This window comes from Chlorocebus sabaeus, chromosome 4, assembly GCF_047675955.1.
Source record: "Chlorocebus sabaeus isolate Y175 chromosome 4, mChlSab1.0.hap1, whole genome shotgun sequence".
Taxonomy (NCBI): Eukaryota; Metazoa; Chordata; class Mammalia; order Primates; family Cercopithecidae; genus Chlorocebus; species Chlorocebus sabaeus.
In genome coordinates, this window is record NC_132907.1 from 88,680,223 (window position 1) to 88,700,769 (window position 20,547).

At 41.5% G+C, this 20,547-nt stretch overlaps 1 long non-coding RNA gene across 1 annotated transcript in view; it reads right to left on the reverse strand.

Moving 5' to 3' along the window:
- Positions 1-46: 46 nt before the first annotated feature.
- The window catches only part of LOC140711598 (uncharacterized), a 52,075-nt gene continuing 31,574 nt past the window's right edge, over positions 47-20,547 (reverse strand). Inside the window, exons 2-3 of the long non-coding RNA XR_012092868.1 lie at positions 2,979-3,044; positions 47-281 (exon numbers count right to left, since the gene is read on the reverse strand). This is a non-coding gene — a long non-coding RNA (uncharacterized lncRNA). The remainder of the gene's footprint in view (positions 282-2,978; positions 3,045-20,547) is intronic.

The window sequence follows — 20,547 nt, forward strand, 5'->3', positions numbered from 1 at the left end:
CTAAAACTGGTGTCTTCATAAACCTTGATAATTGAAACTTACGTCTCAGTCACTCATTTTGGTTGTCACAGTCAATGGAGAAAAGACCAAGCAGAGCTTCTGCATTTTCTCCTGGCTAGACTCAGGTGATTGCAGCCTCCAGACACAGATGTTAGGCTTACAGTGCCATGTGCAGATTTCCGTCTCACAGGAATGATCATTTTCCCGATGTTGGTGCAGAGATGTGCTTTTCTATTTCCCATTCTCTGCAGTCCTATGGGGATGCAGACACAGGATGCAGCCTGCAATGAGGCAGAAGAACATAAGCCCTCTTTGCCCCTTTTCTTCAAGCTGTCTGGCTATCCTTTCTATTGAGCACTCAGAAAGAACTCTGATTTTTTTTTTTTTTTTTCATTTTGGATCATTCTGCTCTGTTGAGCTCATTTAACAACTTTATCTGACTCTTTTATAGAAGGTGAATTAGATTGGATACTTATGCAACTGTAATAGCCCTGAATCAAGTTTTTTTAAATTTACACTTGAAAAGATGTACAGAAATTCCTGGCAGTTCTATAGAAGCTTTCCTTTGTATGAGGTGTGCAATTACAACAGGAGATGATTTGAGACGGAACCCAAAGACAGCAGTAAAGAAAGACCTTGTGTCTGAACAAACAAGAAGAAAAGAGGTATTGGGTAATTTAAACACAAGAAACTTCTAGCTCCATATTTATACGGTGTAACAAAAAGCTGATACACATTGAAATGGAATAAAGTAGGCCAACTACTGCCCTTAGGTATGCATGCTCTGTTGCCGTTAACTTTCTAGAAATTCTGTTTACTTCACTCAGGCAAATGCGAGCTGAATTGCTTGAGTCTAAACTGGAGAACACTGGCAGAGAGTCAGCAACCAGACCCTGGTGCTTGACCCAGATGGCTTCTCAGTCATCATCATGCTCAGCAATCTCAGTCCAGTGTGGTCTCTCACCCCTCAATGAAGACCAAAACAACTGGACTGAGACAGACCCGACACTTGGAGCTGTCATACTCATCGGCTTGGAAATTCCTTATCATCAGCCCCTGCCTTGGTCCCCCTCCACCTCCTGCAGCTCCTCACAACTGGGTGCAACTGCAGGCTGACCTTCCTCCCTCCCTGCTTGCTGAGTCAGGCCTGGGTGTGGATGAAAATACATCAGCAGCCGAAACCTCAGTATCAATTTAGGCCCTGCAGAGCTTCAGTTGGATTGCCTGCAAATGAAATTTATCACAGAAGTGACAGGGAGAGTCACTTAAGTTCTCATCCCATAAATTTTGTCTGGTCTCCTAACCCAACTCTCTGGTCCCAGATTTGGAGGTTTAAATTTAAAGGCCGGCATGCCTGCCCTCCTGGCTCCTTGCTGAAGCTCTGAAGCTGGAGGCTCTCTCTAGAGCCCCACCCACTGGCAGATACAACATTCCCGCACACCTCCCAGGTTGGACTCTGGGTCGTAGGTATCTTTAATCCAGGCTTTGCTTATAGCCTGGACCTCCCAGAGCTGGCAACCACCTCCTCATCTCTCCTGCTGCCCACTGCAAGGGCAGCCTCCAAGCCATGGGCCCCCATCCCTGCCATCTCAGGGCTCTGCCTCCCTTTTACAGGCCTTGTCAGTATCAACAGGGGCCTGGCAATGACTGTACCTGGATGACAGGATTTGCCCTAGGCCTTCCTGGGGACCTGGATGAATGCAACCTTGGGAATGGCAAAGCCAGGCTTTCTAAATTTTGGCATCGAGTTAAGGGCAACCACTAGAAAACAATCTCAAGTGAAAGGGCGTTTTCTGGTCCACTGGTGGACCCTGCCTCGGGCTGCCTGGCTCAGTTTTAGCAAGAATCCCGCAAAGGCGATTCAGAGAAAATCCCCATGTCCTTGATATCTGATCAAGTTCCTCATCTCCCACTCTTGATGTCTAAGTCCTTGGTCCACCTTTAGCAAGAATCCCTGCTGTTTGTGGTCTCCTCTTAGTAATTTTCCACCCACTGACCCCTCACTCTGCTCCTTGGCCATCAGTCTTTAGCTGGCTTTGCTGTATCTGGAGGTGAGCTCAGTTTAACGGAAGCCTCTCTCCCTACTGCCATAACACCAAGTAAAATTTGTCTTTACTGGCTTTAACTAGCATGTGGCTCTACTCCTCTCCAACAGTAGCTATCTCACCCTCTCTGCCTTCAGAGTCTCTCTGCTGGGACAGAGGCAGCCTTGGGGACAGGCCAGGGAAGAGAAAGAGGCAGCACCCCTTCCAGCCCCAGTTCCTTCCTCCCAGGAGGCTGACCTTTCTTGTTCTGAATCTGCTTCTCGTTGGAGACAGAATTCCACATCCTTCATGCGAGCCTGGTGCCCACTCCTACTCCCAACAGCTCCTATACACCTTTGCCAATCCCTCTGGTCTCTGGCCTGTACTGACTATTCAATGAAGCTGAAGCTCAAATTGTAATTATTCATTGCCTCCTACTGAGTACAATTATATTTGCCTCTTCCCTAATTAAACTGTATCTTATACTTTCGTTGTTTTAGTTTTCAGGAAAAAAGTCTAAAATAATGACATTAAGGGACTTAACTTATACTTGGTCACCAATTGATCTTATTTTTTTTTACCGTGGAGCGATGTCCCTAGATTTTTTAGAAATGGAGTCTCAAGAAGGATGAAAAATAAAATTGTGTTAGAAGCTACAAAAAGAAAGTAACCTGATTCCTAATTTTTGCAAGTGAACCAGCTAAGCCTGCCATTATATTAAAAAATAATACAGTATTTTAAAGGTATCTGTAATCCTAATGCTTAAAAGATATAACATATTAATGGAAGAGAACAGATGTTTCTCCTTTAGCATACATTATGGTAAACCCTATTCACTTTCAATGTGGGCTATGAGTGGAATGCAGACAACCATCAAAAAGTATTTAAAAGGTACAAATAAGAAAAGAAGGCTAAAAAGTGACATGATCCACAAGGATGACCAACTTAGCTTACCAGTCTCAGGATGGTCCACATTAGGAAGAATTAGCATGCTGTATTTTACTGGCAGAAGTTGAAAACCTGACATGGAACAGGAAAAAGAATTAGGGAATTCAGAAACAAAATAAGGAGAAGAAAAGTATAAAAATAATAAAATTCTATGCTGGGTGCAGTGGCTCACATCTGTAATCCCAGGACTTTGAGAGACCGAGGCTGGTGGATCACCTGAGGTCAGGAGTTCAAGACCAGCCTGGCCAACATGGCGAAACCCTGTCTCTACTAAAAATATAAACATTAGCCAGGCGTGGTAACGCACACGTGTAATCCCAGCTACTACTTGGGAGGCTGAACACAGTGAGACTCTGTCTCTAAATAAATGAATAAGTAAATAAATAATAATGAAATTCCTGTTCCAAATGTATTACCAGGAGAATTTTACTGAAAAGGGAAATTCAAGAGATTCCAAACACCAAATTGCTTAGCGCATGTTTAAAAAAGGTAATAACATTTTACATTACAACTGTAGTCTATGCAATATGGAAAGTATTTATTCAAGAGAAGGATACATTAGAACATGGTCATAACAACTATTTAGTTTTACTTTTATAATAGGTTGAATAAAATATTAACAAAGAGTCAAGCACATAGGTGTAAAAACAATAGTTCATGAAACACACTCCAAGAGCCTTGATATACAAATGCATAGAATACAACTGACTAAAACAGCATTTTCGATGTTTTAATAACATGCAGAGCTGGTTTGAAACGTAATTTGTAACTGAGCAGAACTCACAGCTTTTTTTTTTTTTTTTTTTTTTTTTTTTTTTTTTTTTTTTTTTGCAGCTGGGACAGCATCAGGCTTTGTAAGATTTTCTAACTTGGGACTTTGAGTAGTTAAGATTCACCCACGTAAGCATTTACTAAGCACAAGTGATACACCAGTTTCTACAGTTATTCTAAAGAATTGGAAATCATAGTTTCTACCTTTCTGGAGTTTATCATGTAATAACACAGTCACCATCACAGAAGGACATCAGAAGTGAAATAACCACGTGGTTTATGCAGGGCCGTTCAGGAGCAGGGCTATGGTGGTTTGACAGCAGGGGGTGGCTGCCGAAACACAATTCCACCTACAGGACAGGTCAGTAGGAATTTTGGCTGAGGGGTCAGTGAGGGAACGACTGTGGACCAGCAGTGCAGGGATTGGGTTGGAGGAGGAAATGAACCGTGTGCGTTGTGTAGATGTGTGCACATGCCCTCTGTGTGTCTTCTTCAGGGTTTTGTTCCTGGGTGGAGGCTGAGCTGACTCCAGATTGAGACAGCAGAGTGGAATGAGATAAGGGGGACTGGGAAGGGGGAGATCATATTTTCTAGTGGAATGTCCAAAAGATTTCATGACCCCAGGGTTTGAATAGGCCAAAACGATGGACACGCTATGTATCCAGGCGAAAAGTAGAAAAGGAGTTTAACTGTAAAAGTAAAACAGAGGGAGGAGGCCGATAACAAGAACAATGTGGAAGTTAAACCAACATCCTTCAAAGCAGCAGGTCCTTCAATGTGGGCTAGAATTTGGGAAACAAAAACAAAACGCATTAATCTTGTTCTAGTGGTGCATCCAGTCAAACGCTGTTGAATTGAGCAAGGAAATTGGGGTAGAGCAAGAAACTTGGGCCGTCCCAGAGAGGAGCAAGGGAACCTCCAGTAAACAGTTGGGTGGTTCAGTAAGTACCAGTGCCAAGCTATGACCCTGCAGATGGAGGCAGGCAGCCAGGTGCAACAGGCCGATGCAGCTCCAGAAATCCTAATGGTGCAGGGAGTCATGCCTTTCTACCTGAACACAGTGGCCATTGGCATTGGACGGTATCACACCTGAAAACAAGAACAGAGGATAGGACTTCCGGAGAAACAAACACAGCACACGGAAAGATAAAGGGAGATTGGGATCATCAGGAAAACAATTCTGGAATAAGCATTTTGCTAAACCCAGGTCAGAAAACAAACTGTCAGTTAGAAGGGGTTGGAGAATGTCCTGACCAGGCACCACAGGGCACTGTGACACATGCCTGAGGTTGGATCTGGGTCCTGCCATTGGCAGGGGTTAAATTTCTGCAAGTTACATAACTTCTGAGCCTCCATTTCCTTGGCTATAAAGCTTTATAAGCCCAGGAAATTATTATCCCCCATTTATATGGAGGCTAATAATTCTGCCCATAGTGTTACTGTGAGAATTAAATGCCGGTTTGCACAACACCTAGCCTATAATGAATGTTCTGTAAATTCAGTTCTTGAAGAAACTATGGCATAGGAAGAGAATCAGATCATCAGCAGGAAAGAAAATGCCCAGGAACTCGGAACCCTTTCCAACTCAGCCAGCTAATATCCACCTCCCAGGCTTGGTGCTGGCCTCGCCTGCACAGCCGGTCTGCTCTCCTCCTGCAGGGACAGCGACAAAATTTGTGAGGCTCAGTGCAAAATGAAATCACAAGGCTCCTTATTTAAAAGGATTTTCAATTTTAAGACGACAGAGAAGTGAGTCCAATTATTTAAATAGAGTTAAAATAAATGGACTAAACTCAGCAGTGAAAATTAAAGATCGCCAGATTAGATTTTTAAAAAAAATCCAATTGTATGCTATACGTTAGAGATACATTTGAACTTACAGGCACAAAGAGCATTAAAGTAAAAAAAAAAAAAAAGGAAAGAAAAGTACATTTGGCAAATGCTAATCAAAAGAAAACTGAGATCGCTGCATTAATATCAGTTAAAATAAACTTTAAGGCACAAAGAATTTTAATCATAGAGTCACTAAAATTGATTTCTAAAAATAATTTGATAACAGAATTTAACAATTTTAAGCCTCTGTGAAGTCTGTCAACAGTTACTAAATACCTGAATTAAATATGGACAGATATATAGGGAGAAAATGAACAGTGTGTCATCCTAGTGTGATATTTCAACACCTTCTCAATTACGGTTATGTCAAACAGGAAACATTATCAGAGCTGTAGAAGTTTTGAGCCACATCATCAGCATGATTGAATGGACATATATAGAATTCTGCACCCAACAATTAGGGATCACATTGATCTCAGAGACACACACAAGACATTTACCAAAATTGGCCATATTGGAAAATGTAAGACAAGTCTCAACGATTTCAAATCATTTGTATCCTACAGATTATATGGTGTGACTATGATGCAATTAAGTTAGAGATCAGTAAGAGAAAGGAAAGTAAAAGGCCTCTATCTACTGGAAAATAAAAGACTCACTTTTAAATTATTCATAAGACAAAGAAGAAATTGAAATGGAAATTTAGAAATATTTAATGATAATGACAATACGACATTAAAACTTGTGAGATGCAAATAAACTAACACTTACGGGGACTATTTTAGCCTTACACTCTTTTATTTAAAAGAAGAAACTCTAAATATTAATGAGTTAAGCATACAGCTTAAAAAGTTAGAAAGTGAATCATTGAATAGACCCAAATAAAGTAAATGTAAGGAGATAATAAAGGGAAATCAATTAAATAAATATTCAGTAGAGAAATAGCACCAAAAGTTGGCACTTTGAAAAGGTTAATGCAATAGACAAATGTCTAGTAAAACTGATCAGCAGAATAAAAGGCCAAAATAAGCAATACGAGGAATGGAAGTAGACGTGACTGCAGACAAAGCAAAAGTGAAAATACAACACGAATAACGTTTTGCTAGTCAATTTGAAAATGTAAACAAAATGAAGACATTCTAGAAAAATATAACTTAGCAAAACTGAATCTACAGAAAATTCTAAATAACATTAGAACTAGCAAATATTTTGAGGCATCAGTTAAAAATCTTCCTACAGAGAAAAATGTCAGGCTGTCATGGTTTTATAGGACACTTCTACCAAACTTTTAACCTATACAAATTCTCCCAGTGCATAGGAAGGAAAAATATTCCAGATCTTTCTATGAGATCAGTATGCCTTGATACTCAAGCCAAACAAAAATAGTACATGAAAGGAAAGCAAACAAGAAAAGAAAAAAAAAATATTACAGGTCAAACTCACTCCTGAACACTGTTTCAATATCCTTTAAATAAAGTATTGGCAAACTGAATCCAACAGTGTATATAAAAAATGATAATCCCAGTGTCTACATTGCACTTATTGCAGAAATAGAAATAGGATTTAATATTAGAAAGTCTATAAATATTATTCTCAACATTAACAGGTTAAAGGACAAAAGCCCAATGATTTTCTCAATAAATTGTAAAAACCACTCTGTTTTCTGGTAAGAGCTATGCAAAGAAATTCACCTTCTTAAACACATATTTTTAAGGTTCTGTTAGATTTAAAATATAAACAACTGTTGTGGGAATAGAAGTAAGGATCATTTGCACTCCTTTTGTGTTTACGTTATTGATTTACAAGATTTTAATAAAAGCAATGCCCAGTGCAAAGAAGATAATTAAAACTAATTGAGTCCCTGTCTTTGAGATACACGTACTCTGTGTATGGGTGCTGGAGAGCCCAGGGCCAAGCCTGAAGTGGTCCATGCGGTCCTGTACCCCTGCACCCGTCCCTTCCCTGCACCCACCCAGTCACTGAGTCCCCGACACCTGCATCCCATTGCCCTGTGCATATTCTCATGTCCTGCACTCTCTGCGTATCAGCCCTGCCTCCCTCTGCCAGCATGACCCTCAGCCCCTGTCAGTAGCTGAAATAAATGAAATCTCAGCTCCCTGTAAGGTTTCTTCTGCCTTTCCTGCATCCATAATGAGGGTGGTCACCAAGCAACCAAAGGCCCTCAGCTGTACCTTTCTGTCCCAGGACGTATGGGGGAAACCCCACCTCCCCTGCTCCAGGGCGTCATTTTAGAGAGAGAGTCTCCCTGCCCTCCTGAATCACAGAATTGGTTTCTCTGCAGAACTACCCACAATGGAATGTCACCAGTCACAGTCCATGTACAGTTTATTTGATAAGACCACAACCAGGGCAGAAATAATCAATATCTAGTTATTGCTAGGCCGATACATAAAATTAAGGGTAATGAGTAAGAGAATAGAAAGGCATAGCTACAATACTACTGAAAGTCCAAAAAAAGCTTTACCCATCAAGCACAATGGTTTTTCTTGCCACAAAGGCTGGGAAATGATAGTTCAGCGAGATTGCTTAATAAAATAAAAACATATAAAAATCAATTGCAGTTTTGCTTTTACCAGTGATAACCAATTACAAAATGGAATACAGAAATTACATTCACAACTACTAAAATCATAGCATGACTAGAACATAATCTAGCTGATAACGTGCCAGGCTTGCCTGGGTTTGAGAGAGCCTGCCTTCCCAGCAACGCTGTGGTTCAGCGGCACTGGAAGGACCTTAGATCCTTCAAATGTTTCTGGAAGTGGTGAGGGATGTCACATGTGTTCAGAACTCAGACGAGACAGCAAGACAAAGCCACGCTATGCCTGCTTAGGGTTTTGCTTTTGTTTTGGTTTTCTTCCTTAGCCTCATGCTGAGCTTCAGTCTTTTTCTTCTGGTCACCTGTACAGAGCTCTTCTGCTCCTATCTTCTCCTCTGATGTTCTTGAAGCTTCCCAGATCAAAGCTACAGGGTACCTTCTAAACACCCAAAGCTACAGGGAATGGGAGGGAAATTGTTTCTTTTAGAGTTCTCCTCAGCCAGCTAGCAATATCAAGACAAGCAATAAAGAGAAAAGTTTTTTGTTTGTTTGTTTTGTTTGTAGAGATGCCCTTTTCACTGGTGGAACAGAAGAGCATTTTACACTGTCAAACGGAATACACAATATGAGCACCTGAATATCCAAAATGAAACTCAAGGGTAAAATTACCCTTTCTAATAAAGGAGTCATCACTTTATAAAATGACAGCAGGGCTCCTTTGCAAACATTTATTTTGAGATCACTAAATAGAGAAAGATATTAAAAGCCAAATATTCCAAACTACTGTTGTTCAAGTATTATTCAAGTTCAATCAAGAATTATGGTGAAACAAAAAGTTAGTTACAAGAAGAAGGAACACGACTCTCTAGGGTTTGGTTTGGTTTGGTTTTTCCTCATTTTCATTTCATCGGCACGAGTCTAAAATACCAGACTTTCTGCTTCAAAGTAGAGGTACCTGATAATGCAGTTGGATGATTTTATTTTTACTTTCACCATCAGCCATGTCCTCCATACGCTTCAAACAAAGCAAATTGGTTTTAGCTGCATCAGAAGAAAAAATCAGGTGACAGATACTGATGCAGGACAAGTGAGCCCCCAAATTGGAGCATAGCCCAGGAAGCTTCTTGGCTTCACCCAGGAAAGGAATTCAAGGGCGAGCCAGTGACATTAGACAGCAATCTTATTGAATGGCACTGCTCCTCACACAGTAGGGCTAACTCATAGTCACTGTTCTCACAGTCAGCAGTGTATGGGCTGTTGGCAACTGTATTTATACCCACTTATATCCATTTTCAATTACATGCAAATTAAGAGGTGGGTTATTGCAAATTGAGGGGCCGGTTATTTAGAATTATCTAGGAAAAGGACAACAACTTCATGATCTTTGCCATGTCACTTGTAAACTGTCACAGTGCTGATATGAGTGTCCTATCCTAATGAGCAACGAGGGCAACTAGGGATAGCTTTCACTACTACCTGCTGATTTCTGCTGTTTTTTTCACTTTATCCCCTAGGGACCAGGAAATTGGTCTTACCAGTCTCTTACCTCAACACCAGAGTTCTCAAAATGATCTCACCTCTGTGACTCAAGTGCCCTGGCATTGGGTTGAGCCAATTAGATTAATCTGGAAGTGTTAGATTAACTCCCTTTCTCTTGGGAACAGCTCCCACTTGGGGGTTCCTCAGGTTTTCCTGCAAATGGCCTCCTTATAAGCTCTCAGGGGAGGTTAAAATATCTTCACCGTAAATTTTGTCAGCCCTCTTCTGAGCCAGTGTCATCAGAAACCCATGTAGGCTGGTCAGATGGCCATGATCTTAGATGCCATCAGAATCCACTAAGAAGAGCATGATGGCATGATTTATTTTTATTCTGTCCTTGCTGTCTCTTGAGTCTTCTAACTAAAGTAAGTACTTTTAGAGGCTAAAACACCAGGTTCTATAACATTTACTGGCAATGCAAACATAAACAAGACACAGGACTTTGTCTTATATTCATCATGTAGAAAAAAATAAGATGTCTAGATTGCGATACTATGTTACAACAGAGGTATGTTCCAGAAACACGGGGACCCTGCAACAAAGGGCCCAGCTACGTGGGAGACCTGTGGGACACTCAGGAAAGCTAAGTAGATGGGAAAAGAGAGAATGATCATCTAGGCAGAGTGTCCACACATGCATTTACTCATTTAGTCATCATCCATTCGAAACACATATTAAGAGCCAGGCACTATTCTGGGTACTGGGAATGAGGGCGTGTGGACAGGAAAGGGCTTTGGCTCCGAGATCAACGCCTCATAGGTGTTTCCACCTCAGAGTATCTTCTGCTGATCTATTGGTTCCTCCACCAGGACAGAAACCTTCCAAAGGACACAGCAGCCAACTTAAAGTGGGTCTTGCTGGTCAAGCCTGGGACAAGCCATCAAAATAAATACTCCTAGTTACAGATCATAACCCTTTGGATAAAATAGAAATTCATCAGTCTATAGCTTCTAGGCAGACGGAATAGCAATGCAAAACCCAAGACTAGAATGAGTTTGACGTGTTTGAGAAAAACTTAGAGAAAAAAAGACGATATCTGATGAAAAAAAACAAAGGTCAGGATCTTGAATATATCAAGACTTCACCCAGATCTACAGAAAGAAAGCAGGATAATCCCCCAAAAATATAAATAAAAATAGGTCATCACAGAGGAGAAAATAAAACAGGAAGATGAAACATAAAAGGATGTTCAGTAAAAATAATATCAGAAACAATCAAATCAAAACAAATTTTTACAAACAAATGAGCATTTTGGGTTCTATTTTAATTAAATAGTTATTTTGACATCCGAAGTTTTTAAAATAATTTCAACCTTTTAGATGTAGGAGGTACATACGCAGGTTTGTTACAGGGGTACATTGCATGATGCTGAGGTTTGGGGTATGGATCCTATCACCCAGGTAGTGAGCACAGTACCCAATAGGTAGTTCAATCCACAACCCCTTCCATCTCTCCTGCCTCTGGCATTTCCAGTGTTTCTTTTTTCCACCTTTATGTCCATGAGCACTCAATGTTCAACTCTCACGTGTAAGTGAGAACATGTGGTATTTGGTTTTCTGTTCCTGCATTAATTCACTTAGGATTATGTCTTCCAGCTACACCCATGTTGCTCCAAAGGACGTGATTTCATTTTTTTATGGCTGCATAGTATTCCATGGTGTACAGGTACCAATTTTATTTATCCAATCCACCATTCATTGACACCTAGGTTGATTCCATGTCTTTGCTATTGTGATGAACATACAAGTGAATGCATCCTTTTGGCAAACGATTTATCTGAAAGGGAGGGCATATACCCAGTAATGGGATGTGTCTTTTTGGTAGAAAGATTCATCTGAGGGGGAGGGCATATACGCAGTAATGTGATTGCTGCCTTGAATGGTAGTTCTGCTTTTTAGAAATCTTTGAGAAATCTTCAAACTGCTTTCCACAGTAGCTGAATTAATTTACACTCCCACTAACTGTGTATAAGCATTCCCTTTTCCTGCAGCCTCACCAGCATCTGTTATTATTTGGCTTTTAAATAAAAGCCATTCTGACTGGTGCTAGATGGTATCATTGTAGTTTTGATTTGCGTTTCCCTGATGATTAGTGATGACGAGCATTTTTCATATGTTTCTTGGCCACTTGTAAGTCTCCTTTTGAGAACATGAAAACCTAAACAAACCAATAATGAGTCTGAAATGGAATCAGTAACCATAATAATAATAATAAAAAAAGCCCTACCAAATAAGAAAAGCCCTGAACCAGATGGATTCACAGCTGAATTCTACCAAATGTACTGAAACTATTCCAAACACTCAAGGAGGAGATGTCCCTGCCTAAATCATTCTATGAAGCCGTCATCAGCCAGATACCAAAGTCTGGCAGAGACACAACAAAAAGAAAGAAAACTTCAGGCCAACATCCCTGATAAACATAGATGCAAAAATCCTCAACAAAAGACTAACAAACTGAATCCAGCAATATGTCAAAAAGTTAATACACTCTGATCAAGTAGCCTTTATTTCTGGGGGAAAAGCTGGTTCAACATATGCAAATGAATAAATGTGATTCACCACATAAACAGAATTAAAAGCAAAAAATGCATGATCATCTCAATAAACCCAGAAAAATCCAATATTCCTTCATGAGAAAAACTCTCAACAAACCAGGCATCAAAGGAACATACCTCAAAACAATAAGAGTCATCTATGAATACCCACAGCCAGTATCATACTGAACAGGCAAAAGCTAGAACCATTGCCATTGAGAACTGGAACAATAAAAGGATGCCCACTCTTGGCACCTCCTGTCAGTGTAGCACTGGAAGTCCTAGCCAGAGCAATCAACCAACAGAAAAAATTAAAGCCATCCAAATAGGAAAAAAAGAATTCAAACTATCTGTCTTCACTGATGATATTTTATAGCTGGGAGTATTAATATATTAAGAGTACATAATGAACTTCCAGATACTTTGTGCTTGAACTGTGCCACATTTGCAGAGAGAAAGAGAGAGGTAGAGGCAAGGGCAGGGAGAGAGGGAATTTACAAATATTATACTATCATTGGCAAGAATTTTAATGAATTGAAAGTCTGAAGTGTCAAAAGGCTGCAAATGCATTGTTAAATACTTTACGAAATATAAATTATTAAAATATTTTGTCAATTTGAGAATATTTATCAAATTTTTAGATACAAAAACACATCCTTCAGCAATTCTACATCTAGGATTCTATCCTAAAACAATGCTCACATATCATCCCAAATATCAAATGTACCATGATTTCAGGATGCTAATATGCTAACAGCCAAAGTCTGGAGACAACCTGAATGCCCTCTAGGAATCTGCTGGATAAAATCCACTATGATACCAACATCATAATGAGATACCACTTCAGAATATTTTTTAAAACAATGGAAAATAAGATGTGTTGGCAAAGATGGGGAGAAATTGGCCAGGCATGGTGGCTCACGCCTGTAATCTCGGCACTTTGGAAGGCCAAGGCAGATGGATACCCTGAGGTCAGGAATTTGAGACCAGCCTGGCCAACATGGCAAACCCCGTTTCTAATAAAAATACAAAAATTAGCCTGATGCAGTGGTATGTGTCTGTAATCCCAGCTACTTGGGAAGCTGAAGCAGGAGAATCGCTTGAACCTGGGAGGTGGAGGTTTCAGTGAGCTGAGATTGCACCACTGCATTCCAGCCTGGGTGACAGAGTGAGACTGTCTTAAAAGAAGAAAAAAATAAAAAAATAAAAAAGAAGAAGGGGAGAAATGGGAACCCTCAGACATTTCTGGTAGGATGGTAAAACAGTGCACACAGAGTTGGAAAGTGATCCAGTAATCCCACCGTTAGGTATATACCACTAAAGAATTGAAAACAAGTACTCAAACAAATACCGGTACCCAAATGTTCATAGCAACATGATGCACCATAGCCCAAAGATGAAAATAACCTAAATGAGCATCAGCTGATGAATGGATCAACACAAAGTGGTATATCCATTATGTCATAATACATTTTGCCCCCGTTGGAGACACTGCTATGTTGAAGTCCTACTCCCCAGTACCTTAGCATGTGACCTTACATGGAAATAGGGTATTTGTGGATGTCATTAGTTAAATGAGATCACACCAGAGAAGCATGAGTTTCTAATGCAAGAGGACTGGTGATCTTACAGGAAGAGAAACCTGGAGACAGATGCACATACAGGGGGAGTGTAGTGTGGAGATCTGCCTTTTGCTGCCACATGCTGCTTTCGGCAGACCCCGAAACTAGAGGGAGGCTTGGGACGGAATCCTCAGAAGAAACCCACCCCGCTGGCACTGTGATATGGGGCTTCTGGCCTCCAGAACTGTGATTTCTGTTGTCTAAGACACCAGTTTCTGGCAGCTCCAGAAAACACGCAAAACACAAATATAACAGACCGGTATCCTGTCATAAGATGAACGAAGTAGTGATACATGCTGCAACGGTAATGACCTCAAAAACACCAGCACTCTCCAGATTTTTAGGCACCCGGGACTGGTTTCATGGAAGACAATGTTTCCATGGGCTGGGGTGCAGGGTGTGCTATAGGGATGAAACTGTTCTACCTCAGATCATCAGGCATTAGATTTTCATAGGAACACACAACCTAGATCCCTCACAGTTCACAATAAGGGTCACCCTCCCAGGAGAACCTAAGACCGCCGCTGATCTGATGGAAGGGCTGCGCTCAGGCCGTAATGCTGGCTCACCACCACCCACCTCCTGCTGTGCGGCCTAGTTTCTAAACAGCCTCAGACCAGTACCCTTGGCAGCCCAGGGGTTGTGGACCCCTGTAAACATTATGCTCAGTGAAAGAAGTCAGACACAGAAGGTCACGTATGGTATGATTCTACTTACATGAAAGAAATATCCAGAGAAGGCTAATCCATAGAGAACAAAAACAGATTGGTGGTGGCTATAGCTATGGGGAATGGGAAGTAACTATTTAATGGGTGTGAGATTTTCTATCGGGGGAGTGTGAAAGATACTACCACGAAATCACTTTTCTCACATCCAGGCAAAATCAGGCCAGGAAGGCAGGAGGGAGGGGCTCACACTTGCGTGTCTGAGATCAGAACTGTTTCCAAGCACATTCTAATACACCACAAGAAAGTCTCTCGCGTCCTTCACACGTCTCCTGTGGTGTATGGCCTGCACGTTTCACAAATAGACATATTGTCACTAGACATTCTTGAGGACTGCAGTCATTCAGATAAGATGTTCTCAAAAGAACACATGCCCAGAAAGGGCATCTCCACCAATGAACCAAAGATGACTCTGGCTTGGGGCCTCCGGAATGAACTGTGTTTCTAAGCAGCCTGGGACAACTTTGCCTTTTTGCCAATGAAAGCTCCCCTTTCCCTTTCTGTCACTAGCGCACTTGTCACTTGCCACTATGTGCACTTTGGATTATGAACCTCTTTTCTCATTCCCAGAGAAATTCCACATATTTGGAGACACTTCTTTCTAATGTCTTTTTTGTTATATTGATAGGGGATGAAAATGTGTTGAAACTAGGCAGAGGGGTGGGTGAGGCAATATCGTGAGGGTACTAAATACCACAGAATTGTCCACTTTAAAATGCTAATTTTGTGTTATGTGAATTCAGTCTTTAAAAAAGGGTCACATTATAAGAGCCTCCCAATTTCATAAAGTAGTGGCCCTAGATAAGAGAATGGAATGTCTGGATGTATACCTATGGCGAATACACAGCCTGCATTCAAGGTCAGTTTAAACCAACTGCATGCTATGATCCCATTTATAAAGGATGCATGTGTGTGTGTGTGTGTGTACATGTACACATATTTACTTAAAACATCTATATATGAGCAAACACACCAGACTTTTAAGAAGCGGTTACCTTGGAAAATGGCCATCAGGAATGTCAGGAGAAATACAGAAGAGACTTCCCCATTTTATCTGGTTGCTATCTGTGATGTTTTTAACATCGTATTTTATTGTGGTTTTAAAACCAATTTTAAAAATTAAAAACTCAAAATCCAAAACCTGAACAGCAGCACTTGACATTATAAATGTAGTTCACCTATAGTATACATAAAAACATGTATAATTTTAAGTAAATATGCTTACCATGTGGAATGAGCCTAATTCTCTTGCTCCTCCACGTCTATCAGTAGCAAATAGAGAACATTCTCAGCATGGAGAACAGTTCCTCCTCTGTATACCACAACTACCATGTGACTTTCTATTGCATGCCAGGAATGTATCTGTGTTTATTTGCATCACCCTCACCCTAGGCATTTAGATACCTGAGGGCAGTATCCATTCCTTATTCACGGTTATATTTTCAGGCTTGGTATAGAGCCTGACATCTATCATATGCCTGACAGTGTACACAAAATAAACAGGCAAATGGATAAGTAAGTGTGTAACAATTCTTAAAAGTCAATAGTACAGAGTTAGAGTTTATCAGCTGTGACTCTCCAGTTTAATATGCTTATAACACAATGTGCAAATTTCTAAATTTCTACCAAACGGAGTAAATTCATATGTTATAGTATATTTAAGAGTCGCCGCTGTCATTCTAAATAAAACTAGAACCTGTAAGTATTGTCCACAGAACTTTGTAGCAGAACTTGATTACTCCTGCAGGAGAGGCTCTTAAAAGAAGCTTGAGTCAGCACCCCCTATTATTCAATCTATGACTTTTATTCTTGATTTGGTAAACAAATGAACAGCTCATAAACAAGCATCTGAAAAGTCAAGGTCTGCATTTACCACTGGCCACAGCAGAGCTGGTACCTGTCAACTCTTGCCTGCAGGGACCAAGTGCTTATCCTCACTGCAGTGGCTGCTTCGTGATGCCTCAGGAAAGCTCTGCCCGTAGAGATTAGAGGCTGCCGGGCACTCTGGAGCCCTGTCTGAGAGAAGGAATGTGATGGGAATGACTTCTTTCATTTGGCTCTTTTTCTCTTCAGCAGCCCACAACGTGAGCCATGCTCTAGGGCTGGCAAAGGAGCCACAGTGAAGCGATTCTGTTTCCCAGAGTTCATTGTCCAACAGAAATAAAGCAGGTGATGGCAAGGGAGGTGACTATTAGGACCTCTGGCCAAATTCAGCAGGAGAGGTTGCCAGTCACAGCTGGGGCACCAGAGGTTTTTCACGGGGCCCTCCTCTGGCTTGGCAACGGCCCGGGTACCAAATGCATCCCTGTGCCACATTCAGAGTGGGGTTTATCATTCCCATTTTACCGACGGAGAGAAGGAGCCTAACACAGTCCACGTAACTTTCTCAAAGTCATCTCTGTCATCAGCAGTGCATGGAGCTGATACCCTGAGCCCCAGATCTCTGAATGCCATGTATTATCTTCCTGCTACTCGGTGTTGAGCCTGAGAGGATGCAAGATACCTTTTCACGAACTGTTGTTTGCTGGGAACCATTCTAGCTCTTTCTAAAACTTTCTGGTCTGCCATAATTGCTTTCTGTGTGAATAATAATACTAATCATGGCTTATCGATCCCTCCCTATGTATGTGACCCATTGTGAGGTGGGAAGCATTAATGATAGGAGGCGGAGCAATCTATAAGGAAGAAAGAGAGAAACAATATTGAGTTAATGAGTAGAAATGAAAGAAGTTAATAAACTAAGACTAAACTGCTTAAGTCAACTAGATCTTGAGATGAGAGACAAAATCAGGGAGAAAACATTCATTTACGAACAAGATTGAGTGTGGACGCGAAAATAGCAGGAGTATAATTAAATGGAAATAAAGGTCTGAGGGCATATCTGGCCTCTGCATTTTCCACTACCAAAAGTCACGTCAGCGGGACTTGGGGCAGAGCGGATGTAATGAGATATCACACACCACACGTGGCATGGAGGGAAGCAGTGATGGTGGGCAGGCCATGCGTGGTGTCACTAACTGCCCAGACAAGGTCAAGGAGGCACTCTAGAGACTTTTGCACCCAAGATAATGAGTGATGGCAGAACAAGAAAACACGAGGCTTCTGTGTGCTGGGAGAGCCCTGGGTATTGCAACCTCGGGCTTTTTCTACTGAGGCTGCTCCATGCCTGGCCTGAGTTTTGAGCCCTGCAAATCATCAGCACCTACCATGCTCTCCCCTGCTGTGCAGGTCTCTCAGGTCAGGAGCCCTGGACTTGAAGGAGTGGCTACTCATGCTCTACGGGCTTTGAAAGAGCAATAGCCCTAGTGATACGCTGCCTGGCCACCACTCAGCTCAGAGGGCCCGGGTGGGAAAGTAGGGCATCTCCAGGCATGTGACCTCAGACGATGGCATCATTATACCCTTTACAGATGAGGAAGCCCAGGGAAGTTAACTCCACCCATGTCACGAGGAAGGAAATGGCAGCTCCAGGAACCACAGTGTGTGCTGTTAATATCCAGGCGATAATAGTAACAGCAACAACAACAGCAAATATCACCACAGCTTACTCCATGCCAGACACTGTTCTGAGTACCTTCCCATGTTACAGCACTTCACAACAAGCGTCTGCAGTGAGCCTGTGGTTACAGCATTTACAAGCATGTCACAACCGTCTCTGAGGCACAGAGAAATTAGCCTGCCCGGGGTCACACACAGGTAGTGGTCAAGCCAGCATCTGAGCCCCAGAAGGGTGACTCCAGAACCCATGCTCTTGACCACCATGCCTGCTGTGCCTCACCAGTGTGGCGGAAACGTGGCTGTTACAAGGCATTTCCTTGCCCTTTATTGTTCAGATAGGGTTTCTGACCCATTAAGCCTTTCCATCCACACATAAGGGTCTTCAGAGAGGGAAGCTCATTTCCACCGGCCAAAGGAGAAATGGGGGCTCAGGAACATGAAATTGTTGGAGCAAAGTCACCTCACCAGTCTGTGCCAGCAGCACTGTGCCTTACACCCACACATTCTGGTTTCAGATCCTGAGTACTTTCTGTCATCATTTTGTCTAATTTTTAACATCAGGTGCAATGTGTCTCCCACATGCCCGAGGGCTGTGGCAGAGACCAACAGGAGTCTTGGGCCACATAATTCCGGCCTTGAGCCATGCAGAGTCTAATGTAGGACAGAAGGAGCTTCGTCAAAAGCTAAGTATGCCATTGCAGAGAGGCACAGGAGAGGCTATCGAGTCCATAAATGGGACACTGAGAACTGACTGGTGGTGGGGTGTCAAGAAAAGCTCATCACAAAAGAATAATCCTCAGCTCAATCCTGGAAGATGAATAGATATTGACCAGGGAATAAAGAAAGGAAAGTGTATGTCAGGTAGGACAATACACCTCTTCAAGGAGAACTACAAACTACTGCTCAGTGAAATGAAAGAGGACACACACAAATGGAAGAACATTCCATGCTTATGGGTAGGAAGAATCAATATCATGAAAATGGCCCTACTGCCCAAGGTAATTTATAGATTCAATGCCATCCCCATCAACCTACCAATGACTTTCTTCACAGAATTGGAAAAAAACTACTTTAAAGTTCATATGGAACCAAAAAAGAGCCTACATTGCCAAGATAATCCTAAGCCAAAAGAACAAAGCTGGAGGCATCATGCTACCTGACTTCAAACTATACTACAAGGCTACAGTAACCAAAACCAAAACAGCATGGTACTGGTACCAAAACAGAGATATAGACCAATGGAACAGAACAGAGCCCTGAGAAATATTACCACACATCTACAACCATCTGATCCTTGACAAACCTGGCAAAAACAAGAAATGGGGAAAGGATTCCCTATTTAATAAATGGTGCTGGGAAAACTGGCAAGCCATATGTAGAAAGGTGAAACTGGATCCCTTCCTTATACCTTATACAAAAATTAATTCAAGATGGATTAAAGACTTCAATGTTAGACCTAAAACCATAAAAGCCCTAGAAGAAAACCTAGGCAATACCATTCAGGACATAGGCATGGGCAAGGACTTCATGTCTAAAACACCAAAAGCAATAGCAACAAAAGCCAAAATTCACAAATGGGATCGAATTAAACTAAAGAGTTTCTGCACAGCAAAAGAAACTGCCATCAGATTGAACAGGCAACCTACAGAATGGGAGAAAAATTTTGCAATCTACTCATCTGACAAAGGGCTAATACCCAGAACCTACAAAGAACTCAAACAAGTTTACAAGAAAAAAACAAACAACGCCATCAAAAAGTGGGCAAAGGATATGAACAGATACTTCTCAAAAGAAGACATTCATGCAGCCAACAGACACATGAAAAAATGCTCATCATCACTGGCCATCAGAGAAATGCAAATCAAAACCACAATGAGATACCATCTCACACCAGTTAGAATGGCAATCATTAAAAAATCAGGAAACAACAGGCGCTGAATAGGATGTGGAGAAATAGGAACGCTTTTACACTGTTGGTGGGACTGCTAACTAGTTCAACCATTGTGGAAGACAGTGTGGTGATTCCTCAAGGATCTAGAACTAGAAATACCATTTGACCCAGCCATTCCATTACTGGGTATATACCCAAAGGATTATAAATCATGCTGCTATAAAGACACATGCACACGTATGTTTATTGCAGCACTATTCACAATGGCAAAGACTTGGAATCAACCTAAATATCCATCAGTGACAGACTGGATTAAGAAAATGTGGTACATATACACCATGGAATACTATGCAGCCATAAAAAAGGATGAGTTTGTGTCCTTTGTAGGGACATGGATGCAGCTGGAAACCATCATTCTCAGCAAACTATCGCAAGAACAGAAAACCAAACACCGCATGTTCTCACTCATAGGTGGGAACTGAACAATGAGATTGCTTGGATACAGGAAGGGGAACATCACACACTAGGGCCTATTGTGGGGAGGGGGGAGGGATAGCATTAGGAGATATCCCTAATGTATATAACGAGTTAATGGGTGCAGCA